This window comes from Bison bison, unplaced genomic scaffold (genome assembly GCF_000754665.1).
Source record: "Bison bison bison isolate TAMUID 2011002044 unplaced genomic scaffold, Bison_UMD1.0 scf7180017864057, whole genome shotgun sequence".
NCBI classification, from domain to species: domain Eukaryota; kingdom Metazoa; phylum Chordata; class Mammalia; order Artiodactyla; family Bovidae; genus Bison; species Bison bison.
The window spans coordinates 5343212-5365131 of record NW_011494629.1 but is presented as its reverse complement, the minus strand read 5'-3'; the positions used below and the strand labels follow the sequence as shown (position 1 = coordinate 5365131).

The window sequence follows — 21920 nt, the reverse complement described above, 5'->3', positions numbered from 1 at the left end:
GTCATGTATGGATGTGAGAGTTGGACTATGAAGAAGGCTGAGCGCTGAAGCATTGATGCTTTTGAACTGTGGTGTTGGAGAAGACTCTTGAGAGTCCCTTGGACTGCAAGGAGATCCAACCAGTCCATTCTGAAGGAGATCAGTCCTGGGATTTCTTTGGAAGGAACGATGCTAAAGCTGAAACTCCAGTACTTTGGCCACCTCATGTGAAGAGTTGACTCATTGGAAAAGACCCTGATGCTGGGAGGGATTGGTGGCAAGAGGAGAAGAGGATGACAGAGAATGAGATGGCTGGATGGCATCACTGCCTCGAGGGACGTGAGTCTGACTGAGTAGAACTCCAGGAGTTGGTGATGGACAGGGAGGCCTGGCGTGCTGCGATTCATGGGGTTGCAAAGAGTCGGACACAACTGAGCAACTGATCTGATCTGATATGGGAATGGGAGGAGAGAGTGGAGTAAAACAGGTAGAAGAAAAGTTGACAAAGGAGCACTAGGAAAGTTGAGGGTATGATATCCATGTTCATTATCTTAATTGTGGTGATGGTTTCAAGGATGTATTCATATTTAAAGAGTACAATTTGATATGTTTTGACATATGTATGGAGAAAAGGAAAGATATACCCATTTGAATGCAAAGTTCCAAAGAACAGCAAGGAGAGATAAGAAAGCCTTCCTGAGTGATCAATGCAAAGAAATAGAGGAAAACAGTAGAATGGGAAAGACTAGAGATCTCTTCAGAAAATTAGAGATACCAAAGGAACATTTCATGCAAAGCTGGGCACAGTAAAGGACAGAAATGATATGGACCTAACAGAATACAAAAAGAAGAAGTGTCAAAAAGACACAGAACTATTCAAAAAAGATCTTAACCACCCAGACAAGCACGATGGTGTGATCACTCACCTAGACCCAGACATCCTGGAATATGAAGTGGGCCTTAGGAAGGGTCACTACGAACAAAGCTAGTGGAGGTGATAGAATTCCAGTTGAGCTATTTCAAACCCTAAAAGATGATGCTGTGAAAGTGCTGCACTCAGTATGCCAGCAATTTGGAAAGCTCAGCAGTGGCCACAGGCCTGGAAAAGGTAAGTTTTCATTCCAGTCCCAAAGAAAGGCAATGCCAAACAATGCCCAAACTACCACACAAATGCACTCATCTCACACACTAGCAAAGGAATGCTCAAAATTCTCCAAGCCAGGCTTCAATAGTATGTGAACCATGAACTTCCAGATGTTCAAGTGAGATTTAGAAAATATTAGCAAAAAAGACCTTCTAAAACCAAAGATGGAACCACAAAGGGAAGGAGAAGTGGAGATGCAGGATAGTCAAGACCCATACCAGGTAGTCAACTCACAAATGTGAGAATAATTACAGTTGCACAGAGGTTCTCTCCAAGGAGCAAGGACTCAAAGACAACTCATCAGGCTCCCCAGCTCAGGGGTCCTGCACTGAGATGAGCCTCCACAACACTTGGCTTTAAAAGTCAGAGTGGATTACTTTCAGGAGAGCCAGAAGGCTGTGTAAAATAGAGACTCCACTCCTAAAGAGCACATACAAAATCTCACACATCCTAGGACCTAGAGAAAAAGCAATCATTTGAAAGAAGCCTGGGTCAGACTCAGCTGCTGATCTTGAAAAGCTTCCCAGAGAGGCAGGAGGCAATTGGAACTCACTCTGGAAGCACAGACACTGGTGGTAGCCATTTTTGGAAGCTCATTCTACCTGGTGGACACTGGTGCTGATAAGCACCATTTTGGAATCACTCCTCTAGCTTATAAGTGCTGAGACTCAGGCATGTCCACCAACCTGTAGGCAGCAGTACTGAGATACCTCTGGCCAAACAACTAGCAGGGCTGAGACACAACCCCCACCAGCAGACCTGCTGCCTTAAGACCATCTAAGCCCACAGAACCCTGGGATTGGCCCTGATCACCAGAGGGCACAGGATCCAGCCCAGCACACCAATGCACTGGCACTAGCCCTGGGACCCCCAGGGCTCTGTAGCCAGAGACCTCAGAATGGGGCTGCATCCCCAAGGGTCCCACTAGTGCTGGGACCAGCCAGGACCAATGGAGAGACAGCAATCCTGAGATCCCTGGGACCACTGCCCCACCTAAGCAGGCTGACACTAGCTCTTGGATCCCAGGGGCTCTACAGTCATATACTTTACAACCCAGCCCCAGCTACCAGTACACCAACATCAGGACTGGGATTCTTCTGGCCATGCAGCCAGCTATACTAGGACCCAATACCATCCACCAGTGGCTGGCAGCCTGCACACAAGGTCAGACCTGGCAATCAACTGGACCAGGGCCAGCTACTCCTGGCTACTCAGCAAGCCACAACAGAAGGACCCACACAGCCTATACAGAGGGCATCCCTAGAGTACACATTTCTGGTGACAAGAAGGGAATGCACTGCTGGGACACACAGAACATTTCCAACAAAAGGTCCTTCTCCAAAGTTTGTAAATATAACCAACCTACCAGATATATGAGGCTTCTTTCCTGGTGGCTCAGAGGTTAAAGCGTCTGCCCGCAATGCAGGAGACCTGGGTTCGATCCCTGGGTTGGGAAGATCCCCTGGAGAAGGAAATGGCAACCCACTCCAGTATTCTTGCCTGGAGAATCCCATGGATGGAGGAGCCAGGTAGGCTACAGTTCACGGGGTCGCAAAGAGTTGGACATGACTGAGTGACTTAACTAACCAGATATACAGAAATAAAAACAGCAAATTAGGCAAAATGAGGCAACAAAGGAATATGTTCAAAACAAAGGAATAAAATGAGACCCCAGAAGAAAAATTAAGTTAAGGTATTCTACTCAACAAAAGTTAAGGCAATCTACTCAATAGAAAGTTCAAGGTAATGATTATAAAGATGTTCAAACAACTCAGGAGAAAATTGAATGAACAGATTGAGAAATCAGAAGTTTTTAACAAAGAGTTGGAAAATATAAAGAAGAACTAGGCAGAGATGAAGAATACATGAAAAATACATTAGAAGGAATCAAAAATAAATTAGAAGATACAAAGAAATGGATCAGCAGGCTGAAAGAGAGTAGTGAAAATCACTGAAGCAGAATAGAAAAAAGAATAAAGAGACCTCTGGGAAAACATCAAACATACTAACATTCACATTATAGGTATCCCAGGAGAAGAGAGCAAGAAAGGAGAGAGAACATATTTCAAGACACAATAGCTGAAAACTTCCCTAACCTAGGAAAGGAAACAGATATCCAGCCAAGTTCAGGAGGTACCGAGTACCAAACAGGGTCAACCCAACAACACATAATAATTAAAATGACAAAAATTAAAGATAAAGAGAGACTAATAAAATCAGAAAGGAAAAAGCAACAAGTTAAGAACAAGTGAATTCCAATAAGGCTATCAGCTAACTTCAACAGAAACCCTACATGCCAGAAGGGAGTGGCACAATATATTTAAAGTGATGAAAGTGAAAACCTACAACCAAGAATACTCCTCTACCTGACAAGGCTTTTATTCAGATTTAAAGGAGAGATCAAAAGTTTTACAGGCAAGCAGCTGAGTTCAGCACCACCACACCAGCTTTACAACAAATATTAAAGGGACTTCTCTACACTAAAAAGGCCACAACTAGAAACATGAAAATTACAAAAAGTAAAGTCTCATTGATAAGGTCAAACACACAGTAAAGGTAGTAAATCAGTCATGTATAAAGATAAAAGGAAGATTAAAGACAAAAACCAAAAAACACCTATATGCACAATAAGTAATTAAGAGATACAAAACACAAAAATATGTAAAATATGTCAAAAACAGTAAAAATGAAGGATTGTTAAAATGTGTTAGAGCTTAAGAGATCAGCAATTTAAAATAATCACAGATAGATTAGATGGATGGTGATGTACAGTGTGGGGAACAGAGTCAGTAACTGTGTAATATCTTTGTATGATAACATAATAACTAGACTTATGGTGATCATTTTGAAAAATACAGAAATACCAAATCTGTATTTTGTGTAACAGGAACTAACAGGGTGTTGTAAATCAGTTATTCTTCAAAAATAAAGAAACTCACAGAAAAAGAGGTCAGGTTTCTGGTTACCAGAGGCAGGAGGTGGGGGGGAAAGGGAACTGGATGAAAGTAACCAAAAGGTACAACTTCCAGTTATAGGATAAATAGGTACAGGGAATATATGCAATAGTTTATAATTATAAACACAGTATAACTTTTAAAATTTGCAAATCACCATGTTGTACACCAGAAACTTATAGAACATTGTACATCAACTATACTTTAAAAAAAGTTAGAAAAAAAGGTAAATGAGTCTTAGGAATGTAACGTACAACATGATAATATAATTAACACTGTTCTATGGTATGCAAGAAAGGTATTATGAGAGTAAGTCCTATGATTTTTCATCACAAGGAAGAAATCATTTTCTATTTTTTAATATTTTGTATCCATATGAGATGATGGATGTTCACTAAACTTACTGTGATAATAATTTCATGATGCATATAAGTCAAATCATTATGCTATACACTTTAAACTTACAGAGCACAAGATGTCAATTATATCTCAATAAACTGGAAAGGGAAAAAGTTTAACACCTGAAACCATAAAGTTCTTAGAGAAAAATGTAGGCAATAACTTCACTGACACTGGTCTTAGTGATTTTTTTTTTTTTTTTGGAGTGGACTCCTAAAACAAGGGAACCAAAAGCAAAAATAAGCAATAGGGCTATATCAAACTAAAATTTTTCCCACCCTGACGCTTCCCTATCATCAAAACAAAAAGGCAACCTACTATTTGGAAGAAGACATCTGCAAATCCTATATCCAATAAGGAGTTAATATAAAAAATATACAAACTCAAATTCAACATCAAAAAAACCCAAACAAGCCAACTAAAAAATAGGCAGAGGATCTGCATATTTTTCCAAAGACATACAGATGGCTAAAAGTCCATGAATTGCTCGATATAACTAGTCATCAGGGCGAATCACATCCCAATTACAGCCAAATCATAGCAAATCACAACCATAATGATGTATCATCACACATGTTAGAATGCCTGTTATTAAAAAAAAAGAAATAACAAGTGTAGATGAGAATGTAGAGAAAAGAAAACTCTTGTGTACTGTTAGTGGGAATGTAAATTGGTACAACTATTATAACAAACACTATGGAGATTCCTCAAAAAATTACAAGTAGAACTACCATATGATCCAGCAGTTCCACAGGGGGCTGTTTAAAATGTCCCCTAAGCATAGGGCTCAAGTGCTAACTAGTATTACTAAACACAGGAAGGCTTTGATACACCTTAGGGAGAAAATATATGCTTTAGGGTTACAGTGATAAGCTCTGTGGAAGGTAACTAGGTAATTGTTCAAGGTTAGGTTTTTGCACTATGGGGAATTTTATACCACTTATATGTATATTGTCACCCTGCTTATTTAACTTATATGCAGAGTACATCATGAGAAACGCTGGGCTAGAAGAAGCACAAGCTGGAATCAAGATTTCCAGGAGAAATATCAATAACCTCAGATATGCAGATGATACCACCCTTATGGCAGAAAGTGAAGAGGAACTAAAAAGCCTCTTGATGAAAGTGAAAGTGGAGAGTGAAAAAGTTGGCTTAAAGCTCAACATTCAGAAAACAAAGATCATGGCATCTGGTCCCATCGCTTCATGGGAAATAGATGGGGAAACAGTGGAAACAGTGTCAGACTTTATTTTTTTAGGCTCCAAAATTACTGCAGATGGTGATTGCAGCCATGAAATTAAAAGACGCTTACTCCTTGGAAGGAAAGTTATGACCAACCTAGATAGCATATTCAAAAGCAGAGACATTACTTTGCCAACAAAGGTTCGTCTAGTCAAGGCTATGGTTTTTCCTGTGGTCATGTATGGATGTGAGAGTTGGACTGTGAAGAAAGCTGAGCGCCGAAGAATTGATGCTTTTGAACTATGGTGTTGGAGAAGACTCTTGAGAGTCCCTTGGACTGCAAGGAGATCCAACCAGTCCATTCTGAAGGAGATCAGCCCTGGGATTTCTTTGGAAGGACTGATGCTAAAGCTGAAACTCCAGTACTTTGGCCACCTCATGTGAAGTGTTGACTCATTGGAAAAGACTCTGATGCTGGGAGGGATTGGGGGCAGGAGGAGAAGGGGACGACAGAGGATGAGATGGCTGGATGGCATCACTGACTCGATGGACGTGAGTCTGAGTGAACTCCGGGAGTTGGTGATGGACAGGGAGGCCTGGCGTGCTGCGATTTGTGGGGTCGCAAAGAGTCGGACATGACTGAGTGACTGAACTGATATGTATTACTAAATCAAAAGATAAATAATTTTATAAAAGAAAGAAAATAAAAAAGAAACTGGCAAATCTAGAGATAGGGCAGACCTCATGATTAATCCACCTCCATCGTAATCCCCTAATGACAGCAAAATAGTTCAGTCATTATGGGAGTCCCATTATACAACATACCACCCAAAAAGAGAGTATACACTTCTGCTCTAGCAGCCCAAGTAAAAGACCTCAGATGTTTTTTGGAGTGTATTTGCTTAAACTTATGCCCATCCCTAACCAATGACTGTGATCATGCAAATTTTACTAATTTAAGGCAGACTGTTTAAGACAACCAGAGTCTACCAGAGAAGCTAGTAGTGAGACTGGTATTCCCCGGAGTCCATGTAACAGTGACTTCTGAAAGAAAATCCAGGCACTGTTAGGAAGGAAAAAAGCAAGAAAAGATGCTGGGTAGGCACCCAACAAGGTCAACAATCATGAAGCAGCAGGCGAAGAGTTGTGGAAATACAGCATACACACATAAGACAATAGTATGAACAACAGTGCATAAGGACCAGAAATGATCATCAAGCAATCAGGGCTTGGTAAGGAGATCTATGGGAACAGCACATAAATGTACAAACAGAATCAGAGAAATGGGATCAGGGTTAAGTACAAGGAGGATGTATAATGTGATTACTCTGAATAAAACAACAAAGGAACCAGCTCCAAGAGGGTGTTGGAAGTAATTAAGCTAAAGAGCCCCTCCAAATTCCCATGAAAGAAGTCAATCAGTTTAGCAATTCTGCACCTTCAAAGCTGACTAGGTAAGGGATCACCGAGCCAAACTCAAATGTTTAAATAATGCCTTCCCTGAATAATTGTGTGTGTATGTAAAATACAGCAGTCTCTAACTGTCTTATGGGTAGTTAGCAGAATATCTGACTCCAGATCTCAGATTATATAAAAACAGAGTAAACATTAAAAATGTTACATATAACATATATTCTGTATTACAAAATTAGCATTGGGCTTCTAAAGGAAAATGAAAAAACTACAGTCCTAAAAATCTGAAAAATGAAAACCATGGGATAAAGGATAATAAGAAGTATAGCCAGACAGATGTAAAATCATGCCATCCGGGGTCCTACCCACTGGATGCCATAACACTGACCACAACACCAATTCCTTTCCTCTTCCCCTTCCCTCTTACTCCCTAACCCCACTTCCCTTGATACCTATACTCTATTTTTCAAAGGTCTGAAAGAAGCAAAGAACTATAAAGCCCAATTCATCACTATGCAAAAGCATGACATAATCTCATCAAAACCTACCTTTTGTGATTTGGAAGTGATAATAATCCTCAAGTTTTACTTTCACAGTTCAAGAAAATGAATAAGCTAATTACTCTCACCATTTACTTTCTCTTATGAAGTTAGAAGCAAAGAGAATAGATCAACCTGGGTCCAATCAGAAGGAAAAAAACCACATAGCAGTTTGAATAAGGGAAATCAAATATAAAGAATTATTCACTATAACTGAGTTAACCAGGAGACTGGCTAGTCAAAAGTAAAAAGAAATCTAAAGAATATAGGAATAGCAGATATAAACAGCACCCACTACTTTCTGGTGCTGGAATTCAGCACCCAAGAACAACACCCCCTTTGACTCTACCCACCAGGCACCCGATAAGATCTAAATCTTATTGGAGAGGACACAGCCACGGCTAACCAAATGACAGTGAAGTCTCTATGGGTGCTGTGCCAGTAGAACTTGATGGAAATCCACCTTTTGTAACTTGCCAGATACCTACCGTACATGGTGCCAGGAAAACCTGGTTGCAAGCAAGTGTCTCACCAGAGGCACTCTATTAAAAAAAAAAAAAAATCACCCAAGGGGAATGTTGGGGCAAGCTGCAGGTGACTAAGTGCTACTGGCCCCATTGCACCCCAGGACTGGGCACCAGAGGAGCAGCACATGCCCAGGAGCCTGCTAGAGGGACTGCAGGTCCCAGGAGCCAGGCAGTCGGGGAGCTGAGCTCTGAGGAATCACTCAAGCTACAGAAGCTGGACACTGAGGAAGTCATGTGGGCTGCAGGAGTGAGAGGCACTTGACCGGACAGTACATAAAATATCACACTGGTCTACTACTTGAACACAACCATGCTGACTGGATCTGATGAACAAGAAATGACAAAGTCCTTTAGATGCCTTATTAACACACATGCCAATAAACCCCGAGAAACTCATGGGTCCCCCACCTCAGTGAAGTAAATGGGGTTTAATAGTTTGAAGCAGCAGTTAGCAAACTTCTTCTATAAAGGTCCACATAATAAATATTTTAGGCTTTACGGATTCTGTCCTTTATTCTTTTTTTTTTTTTCCCAAACATTTAAAAATATTTTTAAAAATTCTTAGCTTACAAGTCACACAAAAACAGGTAATAGGCCAAATCATACCCACAGCATGCAAGATATATACTCTGCAAGGTGAAATATAAGCTGCTCTAATGTACCACCTATCATGAAAAGAGGCACAGTTGTGCAGTAAGTTCTTTGAATTTTGAAGGCAACACGTTTGCATGCACTATTTTGACCCATCTATAGAGTCATGGGTAAAGCTGCCTGCTTTGAGTAGAATCAGAGCAAGAGAAGGCTCTGAAGCTCAGATCCTTCAAGGATAAAGGTCTGCTCATTTACCGGGAAAAAATTCTAACCATCTAAGGCTCTGGCTGAGGGCCCAGGAAATACGGAATAAGTTGTACAAAGAAGTCATGGATATCAATTATGGCCTTATGGTCAACTAGAGGAACAAGGATTGTAAAAGTTTTACGTATTTTCTATTTGCTCATTATATGTGTATGTGTATATATATGTATTAATATACATTATTTTATATATATATACACACACACACATACATATGTTAACAAATTTCCTTCTCTTTCCTTATCATTTTTATTTTATGGACAAGTTGTTAGAAGATGGCTTTACAATTTTGTCTTTACACAACAGAACATTCAGTGGGACTATGGCTGATTTTAGAAAGCGTTTAGAGACTCCTTTTAATTTTGGCATGAATCATAGACCACCACCCTACCCCACTGGGGGTTACTGTCTCCTGTGCAGAAGAGTGCGGAAGGACTCTTCGTTCTTAGAGAGTGGAGTGAAGACCGTAAGCAAACTGGCCCTGTCAATGGTGCCCAAGGGCAACAGCATGCTACACCTGCCGCTGTGGGTGTGCCCAGACTGCCGGCGCACACTGGCGAAGGAGGAGTGCCACAGTGGCCTCGACCAGCCGGCGATTTTGCTGTTTTGAATGACACTCCTGGAGCACAGGTTTACACATCCTGGTGTATATACATGTAGCAAAGGAATTGTTGAGTCAAACAGTTAGCTCAGCTTGTGAAGAATCCGCCTGCAATGCAGGAGACCCGGTTGGATTCCTGGGTCAGGAAGCCTGTCCCCTGGAGAAGGAATAGGCTACCTACTTCAGTATTCTTGGGCTTCCCTGGTGGCTCAGATGGTAAAGAATCTGCCTGCGATGCGGAAGACCTGGGTTTGATCCCTGGGTTGGGAAGATCCCCTGGAGGAGGACATGGCAACCCACTCCATTATTCTTGCCTGGAGAATCCCCATGGACAGTGGAGCCTGGTGAGCTATAGTCCTGGGGTCACAGAGTCAAACACAACTGAGTGACTAAGCCATGGCTGATTTTGAAATGTGACATAGTAAGTAATTAATACAATGACTCTTGGAATTGTGCATTTGCTCATTTGGAGAAAGAAAAAAATGTCTTCACTTGTAAGAATAGCTTTATCTTGTTGGGCAGAAATACAGTTAGTTGTTATACAATCAAACAAGAGGCCTTAATAAATTTTAAAAGCACATGTTCTGACCACAATGGACTTAAAATCAACAATAAACATACATGAAACCCTAAAATATTTGGAAATTAAATCCACACTTCTAAATAATCAATGGCTCAAAAAAGGGATCACATAGTAAACTGAAAATATCTTGAACTGATGACAAAAACATAAACATATCAAAATTTGGGGGATGCAGCCTAAGCAGTGCTTAAAGAGAAATTTGTAACTGAACAGTTGTATTAGAAAAGAATAAAGGTCTCAAATCAATAACTTAAGCTTCTACCTTAAAAAACTAGAAAAAGAACAACAAACTAAACGTAAAGCAAGCAGAAGGAAAGCTATAATAAAGATTACAGCGGAAATCAATGAAAACAGAAAAACAACTGGCAAAATCAATGAAACAAAAAGTTGGTTCTTGAAAATATCAAAACCAATAAACTTTTAGCTACACTGAGCAAGAAGAGAAAAAGATACTAACTACCCCAATCAGAAATGAAACAGGAGGCATCACTGCTGACTCTATAGGATCACTTTTATGCCAACAAATGACACAACTTAGATAATAGGCGGGGGGGAAATCCTAGAGAGAAGCAACTTACCAAAACTTACTCAAGAAGAAAGAGAAAATCAAAATTGACCTGTAACATGTAAAGACATTGAAGTTGTCATTTAAATTTTTCCAATAAAAATTCATGAACAGATAACTTCATGGATGAATTCCACCATATATTTAAAGAAGAAATAATACTAATCCTTTACAAACTCTTTCAGAAAATGTAAGAGGAGAGAACACTTCCCAATTCATATTAAAATGCCAGAATTGCCATAAGATCAGTCAAAGACAGCACAAGAAAATCACCTGCCAATATTCCTCAAAAACACAGACACAAAATCCTAAACAAAACTTAACTAAACCAAATCCAGTAACACATAAAAAGGATTATATACCATGACCAAGTGGGATTTATCCTAGGAATGCAAAGCCAGTATAGCATTAAAAAATCAATTAATGCAATGAGTCATATTAATAGAATAAAGTAACTAACCACATGGTTATCTCAATAGATGCAGAAAAGCATCTAACAAAATCCAACATTTGTTCATGATAGGAACTCTCAACAATCTAGGAACAGAAGGAAAGTTTCCCAACTTTCTGAAAGGGCATTTCTGAAAAGATCACAGTGCTACCATCATTCCTAATGGTAAAAGAGTAACAGGGAAGAACAAATCTGACTCCACATTACACCTGTTTCTTTTGCTTTAGTTAACAATGATTGCATATAGTCTGAAATATATAGGATAACCTATTTTCAAGGCAGATCTTTAAAAGTCCATTCATATACAGATAAAAAGTTGCAGAAGAAGGAATAACATTTGTTGGAGGTTTACAACATCATGACCTGACCTATATGGACAGCTGCAAGAACAAAGAATTCCTGCACCAACAGTCTGCAACAACCAACCAACCAAGTGAGAGTCAATTCCTAGGCAGGTTGATAAGTCCAGCGGTCCCCAAGAAGAGAGGGGTCTGGAATTCTCAAGGAGGAGGAAAGGACAAACTGTTTTTCCCTCTACATTCCTTAGGATTATATAACAATAATGTATCCTGCTTGAGGACAGTCTCTGAAAAAAAAAAAACCTTCTGGCTAATCCTGTAATCTTAAAATGTAAATTATGGGAGTAGGTCTAGTAAGGTCTTTACAACCACCAGACATTCTTTTGATTCACTGAAATAACTAATTAAAAGTATATAACTCCATTGCTAATACTAGCAAGGGGGCACTCTTTCTGCCCCCTTCTGATGTCTATGTCAGAAGCTTTCTCTATCTCTTTTATACTTTAATAAAACTTTACTACACAAAAGCTCTGAGTGATCAAGCCTTGTCTCTGGCCCCAGATTGAATTCTTCTCCAGAGGCCAAGAATCCCAGCATCTTTCATGGTTCAGCAACAACATTTCACAAGGGCACCCTTTTCTCACTTTGCCCTTAAAAATGCTTTGCTGTAACCCTTCAGGGAGTTTGGGACTTGGGGGGTTGCGGGGAGAAATAAGCCACCTGTCCCCTTGCACAGTGTGGCAATAAACCTTTCTCTGCTCCAAACACTGACCTTTCAATTTTGTTTGGCCTCACTGTGCATTGGGCACACAAGATTAAATGCTTACCTCCTAAGATCAGGAACAAGTCAATAAGATCCATGCTCCTTACTTCTGTTCACAATGTATTAGAGGTTCTAGGCAAAAAAAAAAAAATTAAGGCATCTAGATACAAAGATATATCTAGTCAATCCTAAAAGAAATCAGTCCTGAATATTAATTGAAAGAACTGATGCTGAAGCTCCAATACTTGGGCCACCTGATGCGAAGAACTGATTCACTGGAAAAGACCCTGATGCTGGGAAAGACTGAAGGCAGGAGGAGAAGGGAATGACAGAGGATGAGTTGGCTGGATGGCGTCACTGACTCGATGGACATGAGTTTGACAAGCTCTGGGAGTTGGTGATGGCCAAGAACCCTGGCATGCTGCAGTCCATGGGGTCGCAGAGTCGGACACGACTGAGCGACTGAACTGAACTGAGATACAATAAGTAAAAACTGTCTATATTTGCAAATGACATGATACTGTATGTAGAAAATTCTAAGGAATTCACACACAAAAAAACCCTGCTTAATATAATAGTAAAGTAAGGTTGCAGGACACAAGATAAATAAACAAAAATCAATTATATTTTTACGTATTGGCAATGAACAATTCAAAAACAAAATCTGAAAAACTCTACTCACAATAGCACAAAAAAGTTAAACACTTCAAAATAAAGTTAACAAAAGAAGGGCAAGACTTGTGCACTGAAAATTACAAAACATTGCTAAAAGAAATGAAATGTCGTACAAAACAGAAAGACAGTCCATGTTCATGTTAAGATGGCAACAGCAATTCTCCCCCAAACAAATCTACAGATTATATGCAGTTTCTATCAAAATCCATCACAGTAGGCTTTTTCGGAAAAAATGACAAAATGATACAAAAATTTATATGGAAATCTAAGGAAACCAGCATAGCCAAAACAATTTTGAAAAAGAAAAAAATATCAGAAGACTTATACTACCCAATTTCAAAACTAACTACAAAGATACCATATAATCAAGACAGTGTGGTGCTGGTATGAGAAGAGGCATAACAATGACTCAAACAGAAATGAGAGTCTAGAAATAATTTATGGTCACTTGATTTTTGACAAAGGTGCAAAGGCGATTAAATGGGAAAAGGATCTTTTTATTTTTCCTCAACAAATAATGCTAAAACAACTGGATATCCATACACACAAAAAAGATGAATTTGGACCCATACTGCATACCATACACAAAAGTTAGTAGAAATTGAACATGAACCTAAAGCATTATTTTTTTAAAAAACTGATAAACTGGACTTCCTCCAAATAAAAACTTGTATTTCAAAAGATACCACAGAGAAAATGAAAAGACAAGCAACAGACTGGGTAATAAATTATTTACTGAAATAATTTATAAAACATACATTGGGCTTGTACCCAGAATACACAAAGAATGTGTACAGCCCAATAAGAAGGCAAACCAATCCAAAAATGGACTAAAGATTTCAGTAGACATTTCAAAGACAACATAGGAACAGTATATAAGTATTTGAAAATTTGTTCAACATCATTAGCCAATAGAGAAACGCAAATTAAAACTAATATGAGATACTACTTCATACTAAGATGGCTATGAAAAAAGACACAGTAACAAGTCAAGATATGGAAAAATTGAAACTCTCACACAATGCTTCTGGGAACATGATACTGTATGGCCATATTGGAAAACAGTTTAGCTGTTTCTTAAAAAATTAAAATGTGAACCTACTACACAACCCAGTAATCTCCTTATGGGTATTTATACAAGAAAAATGAGAACATATGTCCACACAAAGACTTGTACATGAATGCTCATAGCAGCATTATTCATAATAGCCAGAAAGTAAAAACAACTGATGTCCATCAACTGATGAATGGATAAAGAAAATGTAGTATAATCATACAATGGTTATTTATCAATAAACAGGAACAAACTACGGATACATGCTACAGCATGGATGAATCTCAAAACCATTATGCTAAATGAAGCCAGACACAAGATGGCACTTATTTCATAAATCCATCTCCATAAAAGGCTAATTGATAGTGATAGAAAGCAAATCAATGGTTTCCTGAGGCTAAAAGCCAGCACCAGGTCTGAGTACAAAACCTGCAGAGGCAAACTTATTAAGGTGATGTAAAATTTCTAAAACTGAATTGCTGTGATCACTGCACAATCTCAAAAATCTTCTAAATTTACTAAAAATCACTTAATTATTTAGAAAAGAGGATACAGTTCCAAAAGGTGATTTTTTTATATGAACTTTGCTTTCCTGTTATTAGAGATACGTAAGAGGAAGATTATAGATGTTCCTATCTTAACAGGGAAATGTTTTCTACACACTCAGCACAGTTTATTGAAGAGCCTAAGAGAATGAATGGACCAGGGAACTCTGCAAAGTCTCTTCAAAAATCAGTCCAAAAATGTCTCTTTTTTTTAATGTGTTTCATGGGGTAGTGATAGGCTTGCTACCATTATTACATGGGTTTGGGCTATCTTTTTAAGGTAAACGTTTTTCCTGTTACAGCTACAAACAAAGTAAAATAAAGATATGTAAAAATAGAGATCTGTATTTTTCATGTTCTTAAAAAAGAAAGTCCAAAAAATAAGTGTGATATTTAGTAGAAAATTTTCAATGCTCAAGATTTGCCTTTTTATCTACTTTATTTTCTGATGAACTTTTAAAGTTTTTCCTTCTCTACTAAAACACTGCAAAGTCAATGCACTTCTTTTATAGATGTTTCTTTCATACTTAAAGATCAGTCTTTCAAGATCTATGAACAAAAACAGAAAATGTACATACCCCAGCCTAAAATAAAATTGAATAAATCCATTTTGGGGTGGGGGGGATCAAGATGGCAGAATAAGAGGACATGCAGGTCACCTTCCCCCATAAATAGAGCAAAAACACATCTATATGTGGAACAATTCTCAAGGAAAACTACCTGGAAACTGGCAGAAGAACTATAAAATCAAAGCTATAATAAAGATACACACATAATCGGGCAGGACAGAAAGAAGAGTAATGAGTTGGACCTATGCCCCTGGGAGGGGACTAAAAGGAAAAGGGAGATCACACAAGCAGACACTTATCCTGTGAAAGTGAGTGGGTCAAGCCACAGAATGGGTGTCCCAGTCCTGGGGACCTATGTGGATGAGACAAGCCCCCTTGGCTGCTACTAGGACAGATAGACTGAAGAAGTCAAGGCTCCACTAGAAAGAGGTGCATAGGTATTGCCTCACCACTAGACAGGGAGGAGGGAGGTCTGTCTTAGAGGCTGCTCCCTTGCCACATTCCCCACTCCACTCTGAGAAAAATCCCTGCCCCTTCTCTGTCCCTGTCACAGCTTGGCCCTGGCTCTAGAGTAGCCAGGACCTGGGGAAAGATTCAATCTAGGGACACCGAGGCGACAAGAGGGTCTGTAGGGTGTGGGCCTGCTAAGACAGCAGTAGCCACTGTTGATGCTTATTTACAGTACCACAGTGCCAGTGGGGAAGTCCAATTATCTCAACAGATGCAGAAAAATCATTTGACAAATTTCAACATTCATTCATGATAAAAATTGGATATGGTGGGAATATATCTCAACATAACAAGAGACATTTATGACAAATCCACAACCAACACAATTAAGACCCAACTATTAAATGAAATTAAAACTTTCAACTGTTTCAGCTGAAACCCTTTCAGCTAAATTAAAAATCCAGACAAAGATGCCCACTCTTGTCATTTCCATTGCTGTGTCCTAGACACAGCAATAAGACAAGAAAAATAAATAAAAGGTATCCAAACTGGAAGGAAAGAAGTAAAACTGTCACTATTTGCAGATGACATGATACTCTATAGAGAACCTTAGAGCTTCCACCCAAAACTATAAGTATAAATGAAATCAGCAAGACTACAGGATACAAGATTAATATGTAGAAATCTATTGTATTAATAATCTGTTACACTAATAATGAAACATCAGAAAAAGTAAAACAATAAACGTATTTAAAATTGTACCCCAAAAAATAAACATAGGAATAAACTTACAAAGGAAGTAAAAGACTTATACTCTGAAAATTATAAAGCAATGATGAAGGAAACTGAAATGATTCAAAAGAAAAGGGGGAATAAAATAGAAATGGAAAGCTAACTCATGTGCTTGGACTACATGAATTAAAATTATTAAAGTGTCCATACTATCCAAAGCAATCTACAGATTTAATGTAATCCCTATCAAAATACCCCTAACATTTTTCACAGAATGAAAACAAATAATCCTAAAATTATATGGAACCACAAAAAAAAAACCCTGAACTGCCAAAGCATCCTGAGAAAAAAAACAGTAAAACTGGAGGTACAACCCTCCCTGACTTCAGACTATAATGCAAAGCCACAGTAATCAAAACAGCATGGTATTGTCAGAAAAAGACACACAGATCAATGAAACAGAATACAGAGCCCCAAACAAATCTATGCACCAATGGTCAATTACTCTATGACAAAGGAGGCAAGAATATACAATAGAGAAATGATAGTCTCTTGAATAACTGGTGTTAGGAAAACTGTACAACCATATGTAAAACAATGAGATTAGGTTATTTCCTCACATCACATACAAAAATAAACTCAAAATGGTTTAAAGACCTAAATGTTTACAACCTGAAACCATAAAACTCCCCAAACAGAACAGAGGTAGAACAGTTTTACACAAATATAGCAGTATTTTCTTCGGTCAGTCTTCTATGGAAAAATAAATAAAAGCAAAAACAAACAAATGGGCCTCCATCACCTCCACTAGCTTTATTGGTAGTAATGCTTCCTAAGGCCCACTTGATATCACACTCCAGGATGTCTGGCTCTAGGTTAGTAACCACACACCATCATGGTTATCCAGGTCATTAAGACCTTTTTTGTATATCTCTTCTGTATATTCTTGTGACTTCTTCTTAATCTCTTTTGCTTCTGTGAGCTCCTTGCCATTTCGTCTCTTCTCATGCCCATCTTTGCATGAAATGTTCCCTTGATATCTTCAATTTTCTTGAAGAGATCTCTAGTCTTTCCTATTCTACTGTTTTCCTCTAATTCTTTGCATTGTTCAATTAAGAAGGCTTTCTTATTTCTTGCTGCACTTTTCTGGAACTCTAGATTCAGTTTGGTATATCTTTCCCTTTCTCCTTTGCTTTTTTTCTTCTCTTATTTTCTCAGCTATTTGTAAAGCCTCCTCAGACAACCACTTTGCCTTCCTGCATTCCTTTTCTTTGCAATGGTCTTCATCACGGCCTCTTGCACAACGTTATGAATACAGTTCTTCAGGCACTCATCTACCAGAACTAACCTCTTGAATCTATTTATTACCTCCACTGTATAATCATAAGGGATTTGATTTAGGTCATGCCTGAATGACCTAATGGTTTTCCCTACCTTCCTTAATCTCAGCCTGAATTTTGGAATAAATAGCTCACGATCTGAGCCAGTCAGCTCCACGACTTTTTGCTGACTGTATAGAGCTTCTCTATCTTTGGAGGCAAAGAATATAATCAATCTGATTTCGATATTGACCACCTGGTGATGTCCATGTGTAGAGTCATCTCTTGTGTTGCTGGAAAAGGGTTTTTGCTATCAGTGTGTTCTCTTGACAAAACTCTGTTACCCTTTCCCCTGCTTCATGTTGTACTCCAAGGCCAATTCTGCCTGTTACTCCAGGTATCTCTTGACTTCCTACTTTTGCACTCCAACCTTCTATGATGAAAAGAACATCCTTTTTTTTTTTTTCTGGTGTAAGTTCTAGAAGGTCTTTAAGTCTTCATAGAGCCATTCAACTTCAGCTTCTTCAGCATTAGTAGCTGAGCTATAGACCTGGATTACTGTGATGCTGAATGGCTTGCTCTGGAAACAAATTGAGATTGCTCTGTCATTTTTAAGACTGCACCCAAGTATTGCATTTCGGACTCTTCTGTTGACTATGAGGGCTACTCTATTTCTTCTAAGGGACTATTTTCCACAGTAGTAGATATAATGACCATCTGAATTAAATTTGCCCGTTCCCATCCATTTTAGTTCACAGATTTCTAAAATGTCAATTTTCACTCTTGCCATCTCCTGCTTGACCACATCCAATTTACCCTGATTCATGGACCTAACATTCCAGGTTCCTATGCAATATTGTTCTCTGCTGCTGCTAAGTCCCTTCAGTCATGTCCAACTCTGTGCGACCCCACAGACCGCAGCCCACCAGGCTCCCCTGTCCCTGGGATTCTCCAGGCAAGAATACTGGAGGGGGTTGCCACTTCCTTCTCGAATGCATTAAAGTGAAAAGTCAAAGTGAAATCACTCAGTCGTGTCCGACTCTAAGCGACCTCATGGACTGCAGCCTATCAGGCTCATCCATCCATGGGATTTTCCAGGCAAGAGTACTACCTTTACCACCAGACACATCCACAACTGAGTGTCATTTCCACTCTGATCCAGCTCTCTTTCTGGAGCTGTCTCTCCACTCCTCCCCAGTAGCATATTGGACACCTATAAACCTAGAGTGTCATTAAAGGACTGAAAAAGTATAGACCAACAGAAGAAGAAGATATTAAGAAGAGGTGGCAAGAATACACAGAAGAACTATACAGAAAAGATCTTCATGACCCAGATAATCATGATGGTGTGATCACTCACCTAGAGCCAGACATCCTGGAGTGCAAAGTCAAGTGAGCCTTAGGAAGCATCACTATGAACAAAGCTAGTGGAGGTGATGGAATTGCAGTTGAGCTATTTCAAATTCTAAAAGATGATGCTGTTAAAATGCTGCACTCAATTTCCAACAAATTTGGAAAACTCAGCAGTGGCCACAGGACTGGAAAAGGTCAGTTACCATTCCAGTCTCAAAGAAAGGCAATGCCAAAGAATGTTTAAACTACTGCACAATTGCATTCATCTCACACACTAGCAAAGTAATGCTCAAAATTCTCCAAGCCAGGCTTCAACAGTACATGAACTGAGAACTTCCAGATGTTCAAGCTGGACTTAGAAAAGGCAGAGGAACCAGAGATTAAATAGCCAACATAAACTGGATCATTGAAAAAGCAAGAGAATTCCAGAAAAGCATCTACTTCCGCTTCACTGAGTATGCTAAAGCCTTTGACTGTGTGGATCACAACAAACTGTAGAAAATTCTTAAAGAGATGGGAATACCAGACCACCTTACCTGCCTCTTGGGAAGTCTGTATGCAGGTCAAGAAGCTACAGTTATAACTGGACATGTAACAATGGATTGGTTCCAAATTGGGAAAGGAGTATGTCAAGGCTGTATATTGTCACCTTGCTTACTTAACTTATATGCACAGCACATCATGCAAAGTGCTGGACTGGATGAAGTACAAGCTGGAATCAAGATGCTGGGAGAAATATCAACAACCTCAGATATGTAGATGATACCACCCTTATGGCAGAAAGTCAAAAGGAACTAAAGAGCCTCCTGATGAAAGCGAATGAGGAGAGAGAAAAAGCTGGCTGAAAACTCAATATTCAAAAAACAAAGATCATGGCATCCAGTCTCATCATTTCATGGCAAATATGTGAGAAAACAATGGAACAGTGACAGCCTTTATTTTCTTAGGCTCCAAAATCACTGCAGATGGTGTCTGTAGCCATGAAATTAAAAGACGCTTTTCCTTGGAAGAAAAGCTATGACAAAACCAGGTCACATATTAAAAAGCAGAGACATTACTTTACCAACAAAGGTCCGTACAGTCAAAGCTACAGTTGTTCCAGTAGTCATGTATGGATATGAGTTGGACCATTAGGAAAGCTGAGCGCAGAAGAATTGATGCTTCTGAACTGTGGTGTTGAAAAAGACTCTTGAGAGTCCCTTGGACTGCAAGGAGATCGAAGCAGTCAATCCTGAAGGAAATCAGTCCTGAATATTCATTGGGAGAACTGACGCTGATGCTGAAAATCCAATACTTTGGCCATCTGATGTGAAGAACTGGCTCACTGGAAAACATCCTGGTGCTGGGAAAGATTGAAGGAAGGAGGAAAAGGGGATGACACAGGATGAGATGGTTGGATAGCATCACTGACTTGATGGACATGAGTTTGAGCAAGCTCCAGGAGTTGGTCATGGGTAGGGAAGCCTGGCATGTTGCAATCCATGAAGTTGCAAAGAGTTGGACACAACTGACCAACTGAACTCAATCAACCTGGAGGGATTCATCTTTCAGGGTCATATCTTATTCCTTTTCATACTGTTCATGGGGTTCTCAAGGCAAGAATACTGGAGTGGTTTGCCATTCTGTTCTCCAAAATGGCGCCCAATTAAATTTTAACATTGTTGCACAGCAAAGGAAACCATCAAGAAAACAAAACCACAACTTACAGAATGCGAGAAAATATTTGCAAATTACGCAAATGACAAGAAGTAAATGTACAGAGCTCATACTACTTAACATCAAAAACTAAACAACCCAATCGAAATATGGGCAGAAGACCTGAATAAACATCTTTCCAAAGAAGACATACAGATGACTAACAGGCACATGAAAAGATGCTCAACTTCACTAATTATAAAAAATGCAAATCAAAACCTCAAGAGAGGTTATACCTATCAGAAAGGCCATTATCAAAAAGTCTACATATAACAAATGTTGTCAGGGATGTGAAGAAAAGGGAACCCTCCTTCACTGTTAGTAGAAATATAAACTGGGGCCAACCACTATGAAAATCAGTATGAAGGCTCCTTAAAAAACTAAGAATAAAACTACCATATGATTCACTCTGTGTATGTTTCTGGAAAAAACAAAAACACTAATTTGAAAAGGTACATCCAGCCCAATGTTTACAGCAGCACTATTTATAATAGCTGAGATATAAAAACAACCCAAATACCCAATCAAGAGATGACTGGATTAAGATGTGAATTATATAAAAACAATGTAATATTCAGTTCAGTCGCTCAGTCGTGTCCGATTCTTTGTGACCACATGAATCGCAGCACACCAGGCCTCCCTGTCCATTACCAACTCCCAGAGTTCACTCAAACTCATATGCATCGAGTTGGTGATGCCATCCAGCCATCTCATCCTCTGTCGTCCCCTTCTCCTCCTGCCCCCAATCCCTCCCAGCATCAGGGTCTTTTCCAATGAGTCAGCTCTTCGCATGTGGTGGCCAAAGTACTAGAGTTTCAGCTTTAGCATCATTCCTTCCAAAGAAATCCCAGGGCTGATCTCCTTTAGAATGGACTGGTTGGATCTCCTTGCAGTCCAAGGGACTCTCAAGAATCTTCTCCAACACCACAGTTCAAAAGCATCAATGCTTCAGCGCTCAGCCTTCTTCACAGTCCAACTCTCACATCCATACATGACCACAGAAAAAACCACAGCCTTGACTAGACGGACCTTTGTTGGCAAAGTAATGTCTCTGCTTTTGAATATGCTATCTGGGTTGGTCATAACTTTCCTTCTAAGGAGTAAGCGTCTTTTTTTTCTTTTTTTTTTTAACCCGCAGCCGCCCCCGCGCTAAGTACAGCGCCGGCCCCACCCCGTGTCCAGCTAACTGGTCACGTGACCGCACCAGTAAGCGTCTTTTAATTTCATGGCTGCAGTCACCATCTGCAGTGATTTTGGAGCCCAAAAAGATAAAG

At 39.3% G+C, this 21920-nt stretch overlaps 1 protein-coding gene across 16 annotated transcripts in view; it reads right to left on the bottom strand.

The window, feature by feature from the left end:
* FANCC (Fanconi anemia, complementation group C) overlaps positions 1-21920 on the bottom strand; it is a 338161-nt gene that overhangs the window by 313129 nt on the left and 3112 nt on the right. For 10 of the 16 annotated variants that reach the window (XM_010836026.1, XM_010836023.1, XM_010836040.1 and 7 more), the window contains exon 2: positions 12319-12386. The exons of the other annotated variants lie outside the window; for them this stretch is intronic. The gene's annotated coding sequence lies outside the window, so the exon portion shown is untranslated. The remainder of the gene's footprint in view (positions 1-12318; positions 12387-21920) is intronic. 16 annotated transcript variants of the gene reach the window in all.